This window comes from Dermacentor albipictus, chromosome 7, assembly GCF_038994185.2.
Source record: "Dermacentor albipictus isolate Rhodes 1998 colony chromosome 7, USDA_Dalb.pri_finalv2, whole genome shotgun sequence".
NCBI classification, from domain to species: Eukaryota; Metazoa; Arthropoda; class Arachnida; order Ixodida; family Ixodidae; genus Dermacentor; species Dermacentor albipictus.
This window is the reverse complement of record NC_091827.1, coordinates 1,860,088-1,882,460: the sequence shown is the minus strand read 5'-3', so window position 1 is coordinate 1,882,460 and position 22,373 is coordinate 1,860,088. Positions and strand designations below refer to the sequence as shown.

The 22,373-nt window shown below is 47.3% G+C and overlaps 1 protein-coding gene across 5 annotated transcripts in view; it reads left to right on the top strand.

Moving 5' to 3' along the window:
- Positions 1–22,373, top strand: part of LOC135918021 (protein phosphatase 1 regulatory subunit 21-like) — a 247,346-nt gene that overhangs the window by 9,503 nt on the left and 215,470 nt on the right. The gene's annotated exons all lie outside the window — the stretch shown is intronic.

Here is a 22,373-nt window from a genome sequence, read left to right as displayed (position 1 = left end):
CAAGAGGCTTGATGTTGCTCTATAAACACAAAAGATTCTTTACTTAGTGAGCTCTATTCCGTTCTGTGCACAGTGTATATGTCTTACCAGCATGTCATTATATGCTGGGTGCCTGACCATAGAGGTATTGAGGGTTATATGCTAGCGGACCAAATTGCCACATCAGTTTCATTGCAAGCTAACATTCCCACCACTGCTGTCCCTGCTACAGATTTGAAACCTTTCTTGTGAAAGAAACTGCAAACCCGCTGGCATTGCTTGTGGGATGATAAATCAAATAAGCTTCAATCGATTAAGCCACAGTTTGGTTTCTGGCCCTCCGCCATGAAAACACGAAGAACTGAAGTCCTATTCTGTCGATTCAGAATAGGACACACATATGGCACCCACAATTTCCTGCCGATTGGTAATGAACCTCCTCCAACCTGTAGTAGATGGTGTGAGAAGCTGATTATCCTCCACATTCTCTTGGAGTGCTGGGAAACAGAAGCTGAAAGAAACACTCCTCTAGCATACTGCCAGCGCATCCCTTTCCCTCTGGCAATGTTTCTTTGTGCAAACCATTTTTTGACACCAAAGCAAGCCTATGTTTCTTGAATGATGTTGTTAACATGTTGTTAACATATGATGATAACATGTTACAAGACCAAATCATGAGAAGCCAAAAAAGGCCCCAAGGAAAACATAGGGGAAATTACTTGTACTTACTAATTGAACTAAAAAAATGATAAATGATAAAGTGGATTGGGAAACTGCACCGCGGTAGCTCAATTGGTTAGAGCATCGCACGTGTAATGCAAAGACATCGGATCGTTCCCTTACCTGCGGCAAGCTGGTTTTTCATCCACTTTCATTGCCCTTAATTAATCATTTCTTTAATTCCATTAGTAAGCATAAGTAATTTCCCCTATGTTTTCCTTGATGTCTTTGTTTGTTGGCTTCTCATGATATGATTAATAAAAATCGAGCCCCTCGGTTAACCACCTTTCTTCTCATTCTTGCATAACGAGGGTCTCGAATCCGGCAACATTGATGCCTTCAGGTAGCATGTGCGGGTTTATTAACCAGTTGTTTTCACCAAGGAAGATCACGTACTAGTGATGCCTGCGGCAGAAAGGATGTTCCACATCCGCTGCCAAGGTCTGTGAGTGGTGGCGCTGGCTAACACTCCCAGGGTTCTACTAGGAAACATAAATACCCAAGAAAGTGGATGGGGAAACTGCGCCGCGGTAGCTCAATTCGTAGAGCATCGCATGCGAAATGCGAAGGCTGTGGGATCGTTCCCCACCTGTGGCAAGTTGTTCTTTCATTTACTTTCATGTCAATTAATTTATTGTTTCTTTTATTCAATTAGTAGGTACAATTAATTTCCCCTGTGTTTTCCTTGGTGTCTTTGTTTGTTGGCTTTTCATGATATGGTTAATAAAAATTGGGCCCCTCGGTTAGCCCCCTTTCTTCTCATGTTACTAGACGAAGAAATTCATAGCAGATGCTCCCGCCAGAGGACGCTGCTGCAATAGCAGTGTCCCGCATAGCATGTGCTCTCAAGGCAGTAGTGTTTCTTACAAGTTTTTGCCACTGACATACTAGTAGTGTGATGAAGACGACGAACAGCATGAATTGAAGATAATGCACACCACGAACAACAGCAGCATTGTGATCGCTTCATGCAAGACGACACTGAAGTTACGGTTCAGAGCGCTTCCTGACATAACTGCTCTAGCCGTTGTGGGGATGCGCGACTTTCACGCATCCCCTGATATGATGTTTTCCCGCGCGGCTCGCGTGGCCTGGCGCCCACGGCGGTCGGAGTGGTACAAGCGCGGTGCGAGAGATGGCGCGAGTGTCGCGCCGCGGCGGGCTTACTTGGGCGCCGGGAGACAAGGCTCTTCCTCTTTCCCGGCGGGTCGGCTAACAGTGAGGACGTCCCGCACGCGCGTGCCGACCCATGCTTCTGCGAGACCGTCTCGCGTGGCCGCCTTGGAATGCGCCACTGTTGGCGTGACAGTACGCGCGAACGACCAGGCGTTGGGATCCAGCATGGGGCGAACATATTTGCTCGTTTTCCGGTCGCGGTGAGTCGGACTTCTAGATTTGTCGCGCGCCCATTGGCATGTTTTGTGGATAGCAACTCGGCTAGCAGGCATTGATCTATGAAAGGTGCAATAAATGCCCTTGTGATTGTTTGCACTACTGTGTTGTCGTTCCTTTGTCCGAAGAGTACGGGTGAGAGACCCCACATCTGCCTGCCCGACGTGGACCTCTCGGGGCATCGGACGATAGATTTAACAGTTTTGCTTCGTTCGAGACCTTTGTTTGAACCGAAGCGTAGGGCTAGCGTGGATTTTGATCGCTAGCGTTGGTGGCGTGCTTGCTTGAGTGAGGCGACGGTGGCTGTAGTGTGTTTGAACATGTCAACATGCTAAGCCTTTTCGCAAGTGTTTTTTTTATGACATTCGTCGGTACGAGAGCCACGTGGTCTGCATCCTTGGAGAGCGAGGCATAGCGCCCGCGGAGCATATTGGCAAGCCTGAAGCAAGTGAGTACGGAAGCCTCGTGGGTGGTCCGAATTTCTTATGTAAATAGCTTCTTCTATCTCTTTGACTCTGATGAAGTCGCGGCTCTGGGAGCCGGGTGGCCGCGGGCCACGGGTGCCACTACGGGCTGACTGGTATTGCGGCCTGGCACCGGGCGCTCCGACACCGTCTTGGACGGTGGGTGCCGTCAACTCGGATGCTGTGTGCACCGAGCGGAGTAGGACCACCTCACAGAGCTGATGTCTCCTCGCGGCTGCCTGTTTTGCGCCCATTCTGGGTGTTGTTTTTTGGATGCCGGTTGTTGTAGGGGAGCGACGCTTTAGGCCGAAGGCTTTACAGAGCTGCCTGTTGCACGTGGAGGGACACAACCTGGTGGACCGTGGCGTAGAGGCGTTGCAGTTTGCTTCCCTCATTCTATTTAGCCTCGCACGAATTGAAATTACTCGTTCGACTCAAGAAAGCGAGCTTCGTTCACGTGAACTTAGCATCTGAGTAGCTGCCCGATCTTTTGCTAGCCGAGTTGAACATCGTACCACTTGGGCAATGCGCATGCAGAATTCCTCTCCCTTGCACTACTTTAGTGTTTGCCGAGTGTGTTGAGTGTACGCTGCGTGATTGGAGTCACCCCTGGCTTGCTGTCACCTGCGCATCGTCTGCGCTGCTGCTCCGGACTACGATCGAGCTACCCCGGGCGATGGTGATGCTGTGGCCAGTTCAACGCAGCGTCTTCGGCGGCCGCCTGTATCCAGCTCACAACCCTCGGCGGCGGACAAAAGAGCCGGCGGTCACCGACAGCTACGGTGGCTCTTCCCAGCAGGGCGCGTCGGCGCGAGCGACGCTTGCTCGTACCGACTACTGCGTCGTCGTCTCTGGAGTCCTGGCCTGGAATCGTGCCGTCGAGTCTACAAAGCTGCTGCTGTGACCGGCGGACGCCAGCGGTGTACCCAGGGACAATGTCGGCTCGCATGCTATGGACAGTGTGTGGACATTTCCTCAGCGCGGCCACTGTTGCATGTACTATCTTGTTCGCGAAGAACAGGTTAATGTTAGACCGTGTCACATGTTTCGCCGGAATAAGAAGTCATTTAAGGTTGGGGGGATGTGGGGATGCGCGACTCTCACGCATCCCCTGATATGTTTTCCTGCACGGCTCGTGTGGCCTGGCGCCCGCGGCGGTCGGAATGGTACAAGCGTGGCGAGAGAGATGGCGCGAGTGTTGCGCTGCTAACGCTGCCGACAGGCGGGGTTACTTGGGCATCGGGAGACAAGGCGCTTCCTCTTTTCCCGGCGGGTCGGCGAACAGCGGGGACATTCCGCGCGCGCGGCGACCCATGCGACTGCGAGACCGCCTTGCGTGGCCGCCTTCGAACGCGCCACCGTTGGCGTGACCGAACATGCGAACGACCAGGCGTTGGGATCCAGCATGGGGCGAACATATTCGCTCGTTTTCCGGTCGCGGTGAGTCGGACTTCTAGTTTGTCGCGCGCCCATCGGCATGTGTTGTGGATAGCAACTCGGCTAGCAGGCATTGATCTACGAAAGGTGCAATAAATGCCCTTGTGATTGTTTGCACTACTGTGTTGTCGTTCCTTTGTCCCAAGAGCACACGGAGGAGAACCCCACACCATTCATTCTGGACAGTAAACCCAATTTTAATTGGTGGAGGCACTGGGATCAACTGCCAAGCTTCCATCCTGGAACTCCGCTCCTCTACATTATGGTCCGATATGCCCGAAGACGCAACCACGCCCCGCCGTCCATGCCTCTCCCGTACACACCCCCTCCTCCTGTCATCTGCTCCGTGGTGCCTTACCAGAGGGATTTGGTGGTCTTCAGCGGCACTGATGACAGCGATGTGGAGGACTGGCTATCATCATATGCTAGGGTAAGCGTCCACAACCGATGGGATGATGCCACTAAGCTGAACACTGTACAAAACCTGAACCGGAACACTGAACCTGAATACTGAAGACTGAACTTGTGGTTTAAGAACCATGAGGCAGATTTTTCAACCTGGTCCGCATTCAAGGCCGCTCTCATAGAAGGGCTTGGGTGCCCCAGTGTGCTATAGTTGCATGCCAAATAGCGCTTGCACGAGTGGGCATAGCAGCCAGGTGAGTTTTTCACAAGTTATATTGAGGACGTTCTCGACCTGTTGAAGCGGGTCAATGCCTCCATGCTCGAACCTGAGAAGATCAAGCACATTATGAAAGGCGTTGACGATGACATTTTTCAGGCGCAGCTTGCAGAATGCCTGAGCAGCGTAGCAGTTTGATGTTTATTTTTCTCTCTTTCTTTGTTACAGAAAGAGGAAACAAGAGCTAAAAGTCATGTAGCCTGACAGGGGCTCTTTCTCCTAAGCACATTTGGCATACATGATAATTCGATGCATGAAAAAGGCAAATATAGCACAAGAACGAGCAAGTACGATTTAGTAGATACAAATAAACATGATAGTTTGTACAATATAGAATTACTATATGGAAAGACATTCTATGCTTCAAATTTTTTGTAGCTCATCAGATTGTGTCAAAGCTACGACAAACTTCAGAAACAGTGGGCTTTGACTCGTCGCCTGGTTACAAACGATGAGGGCCTTGCAGGCCTTGCTGTCAACTTGGACCAGTCAACACTGCTACTGTAGATCAAGGTGTTCATAGGTGAGGAAGTAGCTCAACAGCTCTCACTGGTGCAGTTTGCTCAGCAGCAGCCCTAGCCACGTCCTGCTCCTTACCTGTCACCCACTATTCAGCAGGTGATCGAAGCAGAAATTGCCGACGCTGTGCCAGTTTCCCATCAGCCACATCCTGTAGCAGCTCCTCTTATGTATGCCAACACAATTGCAAGGCCTTGAACGCCCCCTGTTATCACAATGCAGGTGCAGACTCCTCCCCGCACCCCTTGTGGCGGCCCCGTTGCCTCAAACTCTTGGCGTACTCTGGACGATAAACAAATTTGCTTTGTCTGTGGCCACCCCGGGAATGTCGTTCGCTACTGTTGCTGCCACATGCCGTTGGCCATTGCATACAGCTATCAACTGATGACTCGCTGTGCCGATGAGCCACCGCTCCGCAACACTTCAGGATTACCTCCAAGCACTCCTGGTCATCATGCCTCCTTCAACCAACACTCTTCGTCACCAGGGCAGCACTCTTTCTCCCCAATGGCTCATCGTCCCCTGCCTACAGAAGTAAACTAAGTGCCACAGTTCATGAGGCAAGAACTGCACTGTCGTCACAGCGTCCAAGTCCTCACGTCATTGCTATTTCCGTCCATGCTGTGTCAACTCTTGCCTATGGGGACACTGGTTCCGCCGTTTGTGTTATGCAAGCAAGACTGTCGCTCCATCTACAAGGAGGCGACACCAGTTGCTGGCTTAGCCCTCCGTACCGCAACAGCACAGCATGTTAAGCCGTTAGCAGATTGTATGGCCAGAGTTGTAAGTGAGGGCGTTATGTACATCATTGAGTTCATTGTGCTGCCATCCTGCTCTCACACAGTCATAATCGACTGTGAGCAGGCAGAAGTCGAATTTTCTCCTTTATGCAACCTCCGTTTAGACGATTCTCCCAAACATCGCCTTAAATTAGTTGTCGCTGAGGAGATCGACATTTGTCCACAAGCCGCTGTTGTTTTACCTGTGTCTTGAAGAAGCATCTCTGATGCCACTGTTTTGTTTGCTCTTCTGAGACTTTCATTGCGAAAAATGTTGTACTGCTCCTCTTCACGACCCTCGATTTTTTTGCTGGTTTCAGCCATATTTTCGTCTGCAATCTTCTGTCCGCTCTGCTCATATTGCACTGTGGCCAATGTCTTGGCCATGTACGAGCCATTCGGTCCCTGCACGTCGTCGACGTGCCAGATGCTACTTATCGCAATGGCCTTACCGACATCGGTGTTCTTTTTGCTTCTGACAAGTTTTCCACCAATATCCTTGGCCCATCCATCGCTGATGGCCTTAGACCAGATCAATGTTCGGAGCTCATAGTCCTGTATCATTTTCCTTCTTCTTTTGATGCTCTTCAGCCTTCCCTTGGACGCATGTTAACTGTCACAAACCACATCGACACGGGCTTTGATTCACCACTGTGGCAACGACCATACCGTGTGTCTGCTATGGAGTGCAGTGTGATTAGTGAGCAAATCAATGACATGCTTCATTGCCACATTGTTCAGCCCTCTCACAGTTCATGGGCCTCACCGTTGTTCTCACTAGGAAAAAGGATGGTTCTATTTGCTTATGTGTTGACTTTTGCAGCCTAAAAAGATCACCTGCAAAAATGTGTACCCTCTGTCAAGAATAGATGATGCCCTTGACTGTTTACAGAGGTCTGAATTCTTCTCTTCCCTCCACTTGCACAAAGAGTATTGGCAGGTACCCATGGTCGACGCTGATAAGCCCAAGACTTCATTCGACCTCTAATTGACTATATGAGTTCAACGTGATGCCTTTTCGCCTCTGTAATGCCCCCCCCCCACGTTCGAGAAATGGTGGACACTCTGGCATGGCTTCAGATGGCAGACAAGTCTGTGTTACCTTGACGATATTGTCGTCTTCACTCCGGATTTTACGACGCATCTTCACCACCTCGGGCGCATTCTGATGTGCCTAACCAATGCCGGGCTCCAACTGATTCTCAAGAAATGCCACTTTGCTACTCGAGAGTTAACCATTCTTGGCCACGTCATGTCCAAGCACGGTATACAACCTGATCCCGTGAAATTGCATGCAATTACTCAGTTTCCAAGACCGACAGATCTAAAAGAACTCTGCACTTTCGTTGCATTATGTTTGTACTTATGACATTCTATTCACAACTTCATGTCTGTAATAAGCCTTTTGACAGAGCTTCTGGGTAGCTCCAGCGACCTGTCGTCATGGCTTCCAGCCTGCAATGAGGCATCCACTGCTTTACTATGTCTTCTCACCTTACCTCCTATTCTGCGTCACTTCAATCCTGCAGCTCCGACAAATGTACATACAGATGCCAGTGGCATAGGTCTCGGTGCCATCCTAGCACAACGAAAACCAGGGCTCCTGAATACATTGTTGCTTTACTGTTGTACATTCACCAAAGCAGAGACCAACTATAGTGTTACTCAGTAAGAATGCTTAGCCATCGTCTGGGTCCTTAGCAATAGTAAGGGCCCCTTACTTGTACGGCTGCCCTTTTGACGTCGTCACGGATCATCGTGCCCTTTGTTGGGTATCAAATTTGAAAGACCCACATGGCCGCCTTGCCCAGATTAGGGCCTTATTCCACTATATGTTACATTCGCCTACAACACTGCAAACCTACCACTGGCTTTTTTTCCCTACTTGCTCTACAGCCTTCACCCATCCCACATTGTGGACACCCTACTGCCCTGCCAGCCCGATGCTTCTGACTGTGTGCCCGTGTCGACTGCAGCATATCATGCCGAGGAGTGCTGCAAGTTAGCGCACTTCACCACTGCTGAGCAATGACGCCACAACAGGCTCCATGGCGCTCACTATGCATAACCTGTCTTCTCTTCCAGCGACTTCGTCTGGTTGTCAGTACCTTCGAACACTCCTGGCCTCTCTTCATGATTTCTTCCCTGCTTTGATGCACCTTATCACATTGTCCAGTGCATGTATTTAGTGAATTACTTTATTGAACTGCTGACGCCCCCTTCTGATCTCTGTCATCGGGGACGTGACATTGTAGATTGCGTAAACCATTACTGTGAGATGCTCGGGGTCACTACAGTCGAACCCGACTATATCGACTTCGTTTACATCGAATTCTATATATCGAAGAATTTCTGGACACCGTATAGTTACAATGGGTATATACCGTATTTACACGCATAATGACCGCACTCGCGTAAGGATCACGCCCCTAAATTTTGTTGTCAAAATTATATTTTTTTATTTCCCGTGTAATGATTGCACCCCAAACTTGCCGCAGCGTTATGTCATGTGCCAAGTCTAGCTAATAATGATCGCGCATACCATCTGTCGACTGCTATGCGAATGACTCTTCAAGACAAACCAAGCGGTCTGCATGCACCAAACATTCTTAAGCAGATGGCCCATTTCATTCCTTTCATCACTTTCCGCACTTCTATGACAAAAAAAAAAAAAAAGCTACAACCAAACTTGCCTATATTATGTGTAGGCTTTATAACGGTTGTGGTCCACAAAAACAACAAAAAAGGCGCCTTTTGATTCTTCTCGTCTGCACTCGTGGGCACGCAACAAAACGCGAGCGGCAACGATAGCAGCCATGTTTACACTGATACGTTAGAAGTCTACCCTATTCATATGCCGACATTTGTAACACAGCTAAGATATTCGCCCACCCTTAGCGGAAACATGCCATATTAGAATAGTGGTGAAGACAAATGCCGCAGTTTCCGCAGCATGCCCGCCTTGTGTTCCTATGTCACTGGCAGCTAAGCGCGCCCATCTGTTTCTGTCCCCTCAAAGTGGACATAGCTATGTTATTGCCGCAAACTTTCCGATATTATTCATTACTGATATGGAAGAAACTGTTTGTGCATGTAATGTACTCACGGGAAGAAAAAAAAAAAATCGCGTTCGGCGCATTCGGCGTGCTCTTCTGGCTGCCATTTTTTTTGTGTCCCGCACTGCATACAGCGGCGGCCACCTATTTGTTGACCTGTCGTCATCCCGTAGCAAATGCCAGATGAAATAATGACAGAAAAGTGCGATCATTGTGTGAGTAAATAGGGTATAGCAAAAATTACGCTTACGTCGAACAAAAATACCAGCGACTCCCGATAAATCGAAAGTCGAGCGGTGGAAAAGTGCCCCCAGAAGTTGGCTTTCCCTCGCAGTGGCGGGGAAACCCGGTGGCACGTCTCTATCCATCCACTCTCCCTGCCGTGACCGCGCTGTCTCGGACGATGCGCCGACACACCCCTGCAAAAAATGACCCTGGCCCACCCGCAGCGCTTGCTCAGACAGCCAATCAAAGGCTCTTGTGCCCTCGTCGTGCAAGATGGTGAAAGTGCAAGTTGCCTCGCTGCTTTACTGGTTCATTGTGTGTGCGCCTTGTGGGCCTTCTCCCACAGTGTTGCCATGATGAAGCGGCAGAATTCGCCTTTCGTTGTGAAGCTCGAAATCATAAATCGGGTAGAACGCTGTGAGAAGTCGAATGTCCCCGCAGCGTGCAAGATTCTGGGAAGCACTCTCAGCACGATCTTGAAGAATAAGGGGGAGATTAGGGCTAAAGCGGCCAAACTCGCGATCTGGTGTCCGTGGCGCTTGACGCGTACGCATGGCCGTGTATGAGTGGTTCATCCGAAATTGCTTCAGCCATTGCGGCTTTCACGTTTTCCATGATGACTGTAAATTCTGATGAATGCGACGCAGCCGTTGCTGTTGTTGCCGAAGTTTGGAGCGAGCTGTCAGAATTTCCGGAAGCTGTTGACGAATCAACGGTAGACTAGTTTGTGAGTGCAAATGATGGTGTCGCGACCACGGGAGAGCCCGAAAACGAAGACTACATTGCTGACATCGTAGCAAGCACAAGTGAAAGTGGGCAGAATGAGGAAAGCAATGACGGTCCTTTGCCCACATCCTCCAAAGTGATTGGTGGGCTCGCACTAGTCCGGTGCTTCTGTGCAAATGCGGAAGGTTGCTGCCTCAGCTGCTTCAACTCCTTAGACAATGTGGGGAAGTGCGTGCGTTGCAGGCAGCGACATTGCCCAAGCAGAAGAAAATGCAGGACTATTTCATAGAAAACTAAGCTAGTTTCATCAATAACGTGATTTTATAAATGGTATGTGCTTTTATGACATCCAATTATTTAGTAGGCTAATATCGATCTGATCGAACTGATTGGCGTATTTTTGCGAGTTCGATATAGCCGGGTTCAACTGTACTGCTTGAGACACCAGGGTGGCTGCTTTTACTCCCGGGGGTGATTGTGATGAAGATGAACAGCATGAGCTGAAGATGATGCACACCCCCAACAGCAGCATCATTGTGATCGCTTCACAAAAGTCGACGCTGAAGTTGTGGTTCAGAGCGCTGCCTGACGTAACTGCTCTAGCTGCCTGTTCCGGACAGTAAACCTCATTTTAGTATATATGTTATTTTGCAATGTATCTTCCGTGTTCATTGTATCCGTCATTAGTCATTACCATAATCTTATTACATATACATTTTATGCATTTTACAGCAACTGTTTTAAGGACCCTTTACAGCCACATCACCTCTACCTCTCATAATGTACCACTGCATTGCCAACTCGTTAACACTAGCCTGGTGCTCTTTGGCCATACTTGGACCTTGTGCCACAACACACCGATTCATCAACTGATATTCCAGCTTTATCGTTGAGCTAGAAAGTTATGATTCAGTAAAGAGCCGCCTTGCCTATTTGTTAAACCAACCTTTCTCTACGCTTGCTTATAATAAAGTTAACACAGTGGTCATCAGACATATCTATTTTGTAGCATTGTATTTGCGACCACTTGAGCAGCTTTATGCAAAATGGCATTGCTGAAAACAATATGACCAGCTACATAGTGCTGCATCAGCTTTTGTCAGTCATTCATGAAATCTCTGAAGTACTTGACTCATCCGGACAAGCTGACATGCTTCTTTTAGATTTTAGCGAAGCATTCGATAAGGTACCCCACGGAAAATTAATCTACAAGCTCAAGTGCATTGGTCTTTCATTAAATATTATATTATGGATCCAAGCCTATCTCCGACACAGGCAGCAGTTCGTAGAAATTAATAAATGTTCCTCAAGTGTCCGTCAGGTAACTTCGGGCATACCGCAAGGCAGCGTATTAGGACCGCTTTTATTTTTGATCTATATAATGATATAATAGACGAAATCCCCGATGATGTGCACGTTAATTTATTTGCAGATGACTGTGTCATATTTTAAAAAATAGCTTCACGAAACTATCACGCAAGCTTGTAGAAGTCGGTTATTGCAATTTCCAATTGGTGTAAACATTGGCGCATGGAATTAAATGTACATAAAACAGTCTTGCTGCGAGTAACAAGAAAAAATAAACATAGTATATTTTCTTATGTTCTAAACGACACAAAAATAACTGATGTTGAACAATACAAATACTTAGGCGTCACATTCACTAACAGATTCTCCTGGTCAGACCATATTTCCCTTACATGTTCAGCAGCTTTGCGCGAATTATGGTTCTTGAAAAGGAAACTTAAAAAGGCACCGGTAAACACAAGAATTTTAGCATATAACACATTCATGCAATCGAAACTTGAATACGCAGTGGTTGTATGGGATCCTCATACCAAAAAGGACAGCATGAATTTGAAACGTGTACAAAGGAAGGCCGTTAGATTTATCTTTGGAAAATATAAAAGACAGGATTCCCTGTCCTTACTAATGTTTAGGAATAAAATCACTTCACTAGAACACAGGCGTAAAGTTAGTCGTCTCCAGTTTTTACTTAACATCATAAATGGAAAAATTAGGCTTCAAATGCCTCATTATGTAATGCCTCTTAATGCACGAAAAACAAGACATAGACACAACTTTTCCCTTACGCCATGATTTGCTAAAACAAAATCTCACATGAATAGTTTTTATCCGCGTAGTATAAATGAATGGAATTCTCTCCCTGTTGATGTACTTCAATAAGGAAACTTCACAAATGCGTTGGAAAACTATTTTTCACATAATATAACACGACCATAAACAGTTTTTTTCACTATTTTTCTCGTTTTCTTATGTGAAATTTTCTGTATTTAGTTATGTTTAGTGCGTGATTGTTGTTTGGCACTGCATTTTTATCCACATATAAATTCAAATGTGCAATTCTTTTTGTTGTAGTTACTGTCCTAAGGGAAGCATTGTAATTTTTGTAACGTGGCTATGGGCTGCATAATTTTCATGCACTGTTTATATATACATTTTTTTTATTATCTTTGTTGCATTTTTATTACCTTGTCAGCTGTATTACCCCTCCTGCATGGGCCAGTATGTTGGCCTACAGTATGAATAAATAAATAAAAAAAAATCTCACAGTGAGCAGGCGCTCGTAATGGCTCAAACAAGGCAGTGGGTCTCAACCACAGTCAGTCAGATCAATCAGTGTGGGAGGCTTTACTGCATAGTAGTGTTCAGGTGCACGATTGTGTACTTTGGTGCTGAAGCCCAAATTGAAAGCCTAAGTTTTGAAGCACCCATTAAAAAAAAATAAAGCATGCCTGGAATAGTGGTAACATTCAACTTTGCAAAGCGCTTTCTCTTACTGCGGGTTAGAGGCTTTCATACGCCAATGTATGAAAACCTCTAACCCTACAGCTAGAATAAAACTAAATATATATATATATATATATATATATATATATATATTGTTCGCACTATTAACAGACTTCGTCGTTTTCATTTGTACATAGCCATCATCATTTTCGCTGTTCTTCTACTTCTTCGTGCATGAGAGCTGGGGCATTTACATTTTTGGAATAAAAAGCGCTCGACAGCTTGGTCGGTCTCGGTCTTATAAATTTAGTGCTAGAGGCACATCAAGACCCCGACGTCCTCTCGCGTTCCCGTCCTCCCTAGAGCTACGTTCCAGTCGCCGCCTGCGCCCGGCTACCCCTACAATGATGGACACTTCCAACCTTGGCTCTTCCGGTGCCTCTAACCCTACCACACAGACGACTCTGCCTGCGGTGCACTCTTGGACTGTGACGAGCCCCCAACACGTTCCACCTGTCTTTGTGGGACTCTGCAATGATGACGTTGACGATTGGATCGACCACTACGACCACGTGAGTTCTTGCAATAGGTGGAGCAACACCCAGAAATTGAGGCACATCGCATTCTACTTGACCCGTGTTGCAAAGACGTATTTCAACCACGAGTCCGTCATCGTAGATTGGTCCATGTTTACTTCCAAGCTGTGGCAAATCTTCGCTTCCTTGTCTGGCCGTGCAGAAGTCGCCAAGCAGAAGCTGGGCATGCAAGCAGAAGCACGCGCCTACAACTCCCACAAGAGTCTTACACCTCATACATAGAGGATGTCTTAGCTCTGTGCCATCGTGCGAACCCTAGCATGACGGAAGCCGAACGCGTTCGACACATATTAAAAGGCATTGGGTCTGTCACGTTCAACGCTTTAATCGTGCATTCTGGCTTCTGTCCAAGATATCACTTCTATGTGTCAGCGCCTGGATGAGCTGCAGTCTCTTTGTCTTCAACAGGACAGCAACGATCCTCAGGTTCCCCATTCTTCAGATCTATGTGCTCTTACCTGCACCATCATCCGCGAAGAGCTTGAAATGCAGGACCTGAGGCCTTTACCTGCTGCCTGTGCCCAAACCCCCACCTTCAACTTGCGCGAGGTCGTAAAGCAAGAGTTGACAGCGATGACTAGACCCACGACGCATCTTGCTTTGGTAGCACGCCTCACACCTACCTATGCAGATGTTGCTTCGCTACCCCCCCCTACCGTGACCTCCATGCCTACTGATATTACGGATGACCATTTGGCTTCGATGGGAACCAGAGCACTTCCTGTGCCATCCTACGCTCAGTGGCTTCCACCTCGTACGGTCTGTTTTTACTGTTGTATACGCGGCCATATATCTCGCTTCTGCCGCCGTCGTCAGCAGGATGAAAGACGAGGCTTTGCTGAGTTCGAGAGAGACCGCACTCGCCGACCAGACGCCTACTATCCCGGATGGTACTCGTTCTCTCAGCAGCGTTCTCCGTCTCCTCCAGCTGCTCCCAATCTGCCTCATAGCTCCCGTTCGGCCAGACGTTGGTCTCCTTCTCCTTAACGGCGCTCTACATCTCCGCTTCGCCCCACTTCCCATCTTGCCCACCAGCACTCGGAAAACTGTTGCAGTTTTTGGAGTGGAAACTGCTTCCTATCGGTCTTCAAAAATTCCTCCTGTTTGCCTGGCCAACATGCTTTAGGTAACTGTTGAAGGTGTTCCTGCGTTGGCTCTCATCTATACCAGTGCCGCCATTTCTGTTCTTTGATAGTGATCTGTGTTCACGGCTCCGGAAAGTAAAAACACCTTATCTTGGACCTATTTTGCGTGGTGCTAATAATGCATTCATTCACCCCGACAGACAGTGTACTGCTTGTGTTCTCATCGACGGCATTCGCCACCACATTGAGTTTATCATCCTTCCAATGTGTATTCATGAGCTTATACTGGGTTGGGACTTCCTACATTCTGCTTCAGCCATCATTTCATGCAGAGAGGAAGTTGTCCATATCATGGATGCAATGCTTGCACCTGTTGCGGACTCCTCACCTTCATGCGTGAACTTGGCCATCGCTGTAGACTACTTGCTGCATCCTGGTCACGAAGACATTGTAGCCGTAACATCCAGTCAGATCGCCGATGGAGACGCTCTAGTTGCCCCTTCTTCCCGCTGTACTTCTCGTGGAATTCTCATTGCCGCCTGTCTTGTCTGGTTTTCACGTGGCCGTTCCCTTCTGTCTGCTTGCAACACGACCCCAGATCCTGTGATGCTGCCCAAAGGGATGACTGTGGCAACCCTCGCCGACACTCAACCTATCTCTATAGTCACGCTTTGCCCTTCATTGCCAGCACCAACCTCATGTTTGGATGATTCTTTCGCTCCCCCAGCTGTTCTTGGTTCTGACCTAATAGTCATGCAGTCCAAAGCCCTACTGGTGGTCTTGACGAAGCACAAAGCCTGTTTCGATAGTTTTTCCCCTGTGTTGAACCAAACTAGCTACACACCGCATCGAAAGCGATGGTTCCGCTCTAATATGATGGCGCCCCTATCGTGTTTCACTGTCCAAATGAAAGGTAATTGAACAGGTTGCTGACATGCTTGTGCGGAAGATAATACGAACTTCATCTAGCCCATGGGCTTCTCTTGTGGTTCTGGTAAAGAAAAAAGATGGCTCCGTTCGCTTTTGCATCGATTATCGAGCGCTCAATAAGATCACACGCAACGACGTATGTCCAATACCTCGAATTGACGACACTTTGGACACACTACAAGGGCCGGAGTATTTCGCCAGCCTTGATCTTCGATAAGGATATTGGCAAATTCTGATGATTGAGACTGACAAAGGAAAGACCACATTGGCTATGACAGACGGACTTTATGAATTTAATGTGATGCCTTTTGGCCTTTGTAACGCTCCTGCCACATTTGAGCTCATGATAGATAACGTACTTCATGAACTAAAATGGAAGATCTGCCTCTGTTATCTGGACGATATTGTCATCTTTTCTTCTAACTTCAGCCAACATCTTCGATTAGACGAAGTTCTCAAGTGCCTTGCAAGTTCCGGTCTTCAGATCAATACAAAAAAAAAATGCACATTTGCAAGCAAGACAATAAAAGTATTGGGCCACATTGTCTCAGAAGATGGCATCCAGCCAGGCGCCGAAAAGATTAGTGCTGTTCTCCAGTTTCCTCGCCCCCAGCAACAGAAAGATCTACGTAGTTTCCTCGGCTTGGCGTCATATTTTCGTCGATTTATACGCAACTTCTGCAATAGCAGCTCCTCTACGCATGCTACAGGGGTGCGATCGGAGATAGTTGTTCGGCGCGTTTGTTTGGTTGCCGGCGCGCACGATTGGCCTACTCCGCACCGACGTCGCCAGCCGCGGGGCGTGGCCACGTTTTTAATGACGTCAAAATGACGACATGCTTCTGTCAATCATCCTTCCACCGAGCATTTCGTCTGCTAGGCGTCGAACCCGACGGGAGCTGGGAAGTTTGGAGCGATCATACGGCTTCGCATGGTGCGTCTGGTGGATTGGATCCAACCGGCGGCTGCGGCATGGCACGTGTGGATCCAATCCATAGTTTAATTCGAGAAAATGGCGCTTCTGTTCGGAACTTAGGTTGTTGCGCTGGCGTTTCTAGAGGAAGGAGGAGAGCGGGTGGCGGTGTGAAACGCGTTTGAAGAAATGGCAGAAAGTGAATTTTGGCGTCGTTTCTGTTTCTCGAAACAAATAATTTGTTGGTTGTACAGCGAAATCGACCCCGTCATCGGTGCCAGCGAGCCACTGGAATGTTGTCACTGCCTCTTGAAAAGTGTGCCGCTCTTCCAGTCATTTCTTTTTCTTTTTTCTTCTATCTGTGCGCGACACCACCTAGGGACGACACAAAGAAACTAATAGTTATAAATTGCAGTACTCACACGTACCACTATTTGAAAACGTGTTTGGGCTTGAGAAGAAAAAATACATTTTTTATATAAAGATTTCATTCATTTGGAAGACGAGAAACATTTCGTTTTGTAGTATACTGTGTGCAAGCAGACGACAAACGACGGAAGTAAACTTCCGGGGAGGTCGCCGCTTCCTGATTGGCTGCTCTCTCTGCCCCGTTGTCACAAATTTTGCACACTGCCACTTAGTGACGTTGCAGCAACCAAACAGAATGCGTATCGAACAAAATATCTCCGATCGTGCCCCTGGTTACCGGTGCCTCTTTCACATGGACTAACGACTGCGAGTCGGCTTTTCAAGCTCTTAAGCAACATCTTACTTCCGGACCAGTGCTTTGCCACCTCGATGATCGAGCCCCCACCATACTCATACTGATGCAAGCGCACAAGGTGTTGGTGCAGTACTTCTGCAACATAGCGTGGCCTCTAAAGAGCAAGTCATAGCATATGCCAGACGAACACTTTCACCATCTGTGCGGAACTACACCATTACAAAGCAAGAGTGCCTGGCTATCGTTTGGTCGATTCAGAAATTTCACCCATAACTTTATGGCCGCCACTACACCATCGTCACCGACAATCATGCTCTGTGTTGGCCGTCATCAATGAAAAGCAGGTCAGGACGCTTAGGACGCTGGATACTCCGCTTGCAGGAATATGACTTTACGATAATGTACAAGTCTTGAAAAAGTCATCGTGATGCAGACGCATTATCTTGCTGCCCACTCATGCTCTCTCCTGGTAACGCGCTGTCGTCTTCCCCACTACGTCGTTTTGATGCTACGCCGGTCTCACACCAGCTCTCAATAACACCCCTGGACCATTTTACGCTTTCATCACGCTCTGATTTCGTCTTGCTTCAGTGGTCTGACACCCACTGACAAACTCTCATGGATCGCCTCAGTGGGTTCGTTGAACCACCCAACAGCCGCTTGCGATGCCAACTTCGACAGTTCTGCCTTCGAGGTGGCGTGCTACACTGCTATGTTTACCACTCTACAGGTCACCAGTGGGTCCCAGTTCTACCTCGCTGCCTTCGCCTGCGAGTATTAGAGGCACTTCACGACGACGTATCGGCTGGCCACTTAGGCTTCCATAAGACTTACGACGGCATCAAAACCCGCTGCTTCTAAACCTGGCCTATCCACAATGGTGGCCAAATACATTGCCTCTTGTGCACCGTCAGCGCAAGCATCACAAGCGTCAGCACAAGCGTATCAGCACTGCAAATGCTCGACATCCCCTCTGGCCAGTTTACTACAACCTCTCCCTTGCCAGGACGCACCTTTCGAATTTGTTGGCATTGATTTATATGGTTCCTTGCCTTTGACACCCTCCGGTCACCGTTGGGTTGTCACTTCGGTCGACCATTTAACAAGATATGCCGAGACTGCCCCTCTGTGATCCATTACCGCTTCTGAGGTCGCTGACTTTTTCTTGTGCTCCATCGTCTTGCGCCTCGGGGCTCCTTGCGTTCTTCTGAGTGACTGTGGCAAGGTGTTTATGTGCCAGGTTCTCGACGAAGTTCTTCGGGCCGCTGTTACTGTCCACAAATCTACTTCTATCATCCGCAAACCAATGGCCTTACTGAGCACTTCCACCATACGCTGTCTGACATGATTTTCATGTACATCCATCCTAACCACACTGACTGAGATAAAATTCTTCCTTTTGTGACATTCGCATATAATACTGCTATTCAATGGACTACCGGCTACAGCCCTTTCTTCCTTGTGTATGGACGATCTCCTTCCACCATATTCAACAGAATTCTTTTTGGCACCTTCTTCACCAAACGCGTCCCTTCGAGAAGATTTCGCTGTCCGAGTTGCACATTTCCGTCGAATTGCCCGGCAAAGCACAGAAGCTACCCAAGCTGAGCGCAAATGTTACGACAACAAACGCCATGACCTCCATTTTCACCCAGGAGACCAAGTCCTGCTTTGGACTCCAGTCCACACTCCAGGCCTCTGGGAGAAATTAATTCAACGCTACATTGGCCCATACACCGTTGTGCAGCAAACATCTGCAGTGAACTATCTCGTCTGCCCAGTACACTCCGTCACTGACCTGCGCCACCGGAATGACGAAATTGCTCACGTCACACGGATGAAGCCCTTCACTCCCCCATTTAGATGATCTCTAATCTGTGGCCAGGCTGGCTGCTTCCATGACGGGGGGAAGTTAGTGTAGGCACTATTAACCTACTTTGTCGTTTTCATTTGTCCATAGCCATCATCATCTTCGCTGTTCTTTACTTCTTCGCGCATGAGTTGGGGCATTTCTTTTTTTTTTTTTGGAATAAAAAGCGCTTGACAGCTTGGTCGGTCTCGGTCTTGTAGTATATATATTTTACGGTCTCTGGAGAGGGTTAAGGGGTTTTTTTTAATGATCAAGGCACAAAGGCGGTGGAAATCGTAGGAGCAACGTCATTGGCAGTTCCACTGGCAGTGAACCTTTGTAACATTCCTCCTCTCCCAGACAAAGCCATCTGGGTGAGTCACTCCTGCTTCCTGCATGTGAATCGCTTCAGGCGGGCAACGTGTCACCTCAGTCTTGTGTGAACAGCAGCCATTGGAAGTGAGACGTGCAATTGTGTAGTTGACCTCGCTTAGACAATCGATAATGAAAGGCCCGGCATAGTCGGCAAGTAGCTTTTAGCTGATTGAATATAGCATAAAATTACAAACCTGGGACGCAGTTGGCAGAGGATAAGGCTGTTGTCTCGCAATACTGCGTCAAGTTGTCGGCACACACAATTATTCAACGGCTAGTTATCGGCTTCATAATCCGTCGTACGTAGTGGCATCCTAGAAAGGCAATCCGTGTCAGCGTGTTGACACCCACTTTTGTATGAAATAGTGAACACATGTTCCTGTAGACGAAGTAGGCAAATACTACCGCCAGGCATTCTTGTTCTGTCACAGTGTACAGGGAAACCTCGTAAAACTGTAGTTGGCCGGAGCTTGGAAAAAGTATGTGCTAAACAGTAGTACTGCTTAACCAAAATAGCATGAAATCGCCCATTTAACTGTCAAAACAGAAGAGAGAGTGTGATGGAAGGGGAAAAAACATGCAGTATTTATTTACTTTATGTGACAAAAGTGTTATTTTCGTTTGATGCTGCGGCGGCCTAGCAGCGACGACAGCGGTCTCAAACTTACTGAAGCTGTGAGCCAGCTTTTCAACCAGCCCCCTCTTCTCGGCACACTTGCATTGCAGATTCCTCGTTAGTGTTACATATCGTGCGCGGGCGCGGTAGCGTTGCAGAAGTCGCGGGGCACCTTTTTATTGCGGGGTGCTGTTCTCGTCGCGACGATTGCATTTGTGAGGCTCACGCAACGTGCAGCTTCTGCCACTGTCGAGCCTGAATCGCCCATACTTTCGCTTTCTGTGTCATCTTTATCACTGCCGCTAGGCGACACTTCGGCAAAACAGAGGCAACAATAGTGAAAAGTCTAACCTCGCAGCAGTGCTGCCAAGCAACTTCTTCACATTCCAGATGCCACAAACTGTAGTCAAGAGTAGACCCATGTCGCGTGCCAGTGCCGTCTTCTTCGTATCAAGTTCGACAGCACGAACGATATCTAATTTTTCTTCTGTGCTAAGCACCCGACGTCATTTTTATTCGAGCTTCAGCATGATGCGAGTCCTCGCTCACACAATGCCACAATGCTCTCTGGGACGGTGCGGGATGCAAACGCACAGGGTGCTTGAAGGCCATTGTTCAAATCTCTGAGGCTTGTTCTGCCAGGCTGCCCAATGGAGATAAAGCACCGCCGTGTTTGCTTGCAGAAAAGGGGAAACACTACGTGTTTACTGATACGTACGCAATAAGCTGGTAGGGTTTATGTGGATACAAAACACATTATGTTCAATGGCTGCTGAGTAGGGGATTTGACTTCACTATTTTTAAATTGAAACAGCTCTGTAAGCGGGTACGGCTTAAGGAAGTTTTACTGTAGTTCTGTTCAGGTTTGCTTAAAGAACAGCTTGCATACGCTACGACATGTTTGTTGTTGCTAGAGCGATGAACGAGAATGGCACCAATGCCGACGCCACTAGCGTCTGTGAATTTCTGTTGGAGATGAAGGATCAAAGTGCCGGAATATTGGCTGTGAAGTTAACAAGAACTTCAGCTGGTGAAAAGCGGCTTCACACTCGGGGGTCTACTGAAAAGGAGTTTTCTTACGCATAAGATTGGTCAGAGGGTGAACGACAGCCGCGAAACCGGGTATGAAACGTTGGGAATATGAGCAAAGCCCTATGAAGCTACGAAACTGTTTGACAGATTTAGGTTGCACGAAGGATTCGACGGCTGCCGTCTTCTGTGGGTCGGGTCTAATGCCATCTTTACCAATGAGATGTCTTAACACCACTGTTTCACGCTTGCCAAAATGGCATTTTTAAAAATTCAGTTCAAGACCAGCCTATTTGGTACAGTTGAGTACAATAGCGGGATGAGTGTTGTGCTCCTGAAATGTGCATCCAAAAATTATTACATCAAGGTAGCACTACAGGTGCATCTATCTAAATACACGTAAAAGGAGAATTCGTTTTTCTCGGCAACCACTGCACCAGATTTGATGAGGTTTGCTGCATTTAAAAGAAAAACTTAAAATCTAGTGCCTGTTGGTTTTTAATTTTTAATTTTTAGTGTCGATTTTTATTAAAAATTAGCAAAAATTAAAAATTTTCAGAAAACAAGACTGTCAAGTTTACAATGCTGTAACTCAGCAAGGAAAAATGTCATAATTATGTGAATTGTATCTGATATTACATCTAAAGCGGGCAAAATTTATATGTTACACATGAATCTAAAAAAATTCAGTAATATGGAAATACAGCTTTTGCAGAACCCTTGTACATACGTAACAAATTCACGTAACATATAAATTGTCATATCGAATTTGCCCGCCTTAAATGATCTAATGAATGCTGTTTTGAGAATTGCAATATTTGTTCTTGATGCAGAGCTATTGATTTATAAACTTTGTGCATCTATTCTCTTCGAACATGCGAATTAAAAAAAAAATTCTTTTAACGAAATTCAGGCTCTATATCAAAGTTCCGCTTCCAAGATTCACTAGAATTGAACTTTCCCTCTCAAATGCAACAAATTTCATTAAAATCGGTCCAGGGGCTATCTCAGAAAAGCGTTTTTGCATTTTACATGTATTTGAATAGGCCGCATTGGAGTTGGGCCTGAGCTAAAACATCCTCTTAAAGAACTCCAGGAAGTCGAAATGATTTGGTACCCCTACTCTGTGGCGTTCCTCTGAAACCTGAATTGCAATTTCGCAACCTGAATTGTAATTGCAATGAAACCTCGCAATTTTTCTTACTGCATCCCATTTAACTATTGGCTTTACTACTAAGAAAATTTGTGCCTGTGCTGGGTGAAAAATTACTACTGTACTGTAAAATAAGGAGAAGTGGTGCTGTGGCTATGAGAGAGACAACGACGACGAGAGAGAAAAACCTTGTTTCGGTGCTCGATCGGCTGTACTACCTCTCACTACTGTATCGTTCTAGTCGCAAACACTTACTGCCCAAAGTGCTTCGCGACACTACTTAGAATTGCCGTGTTCTGCTTTGGCGTCCCTTGCTGCAATCATTTCCATATGCCATTCTTTTTTTTTCTTTTTATATTATGTGAACCATTCT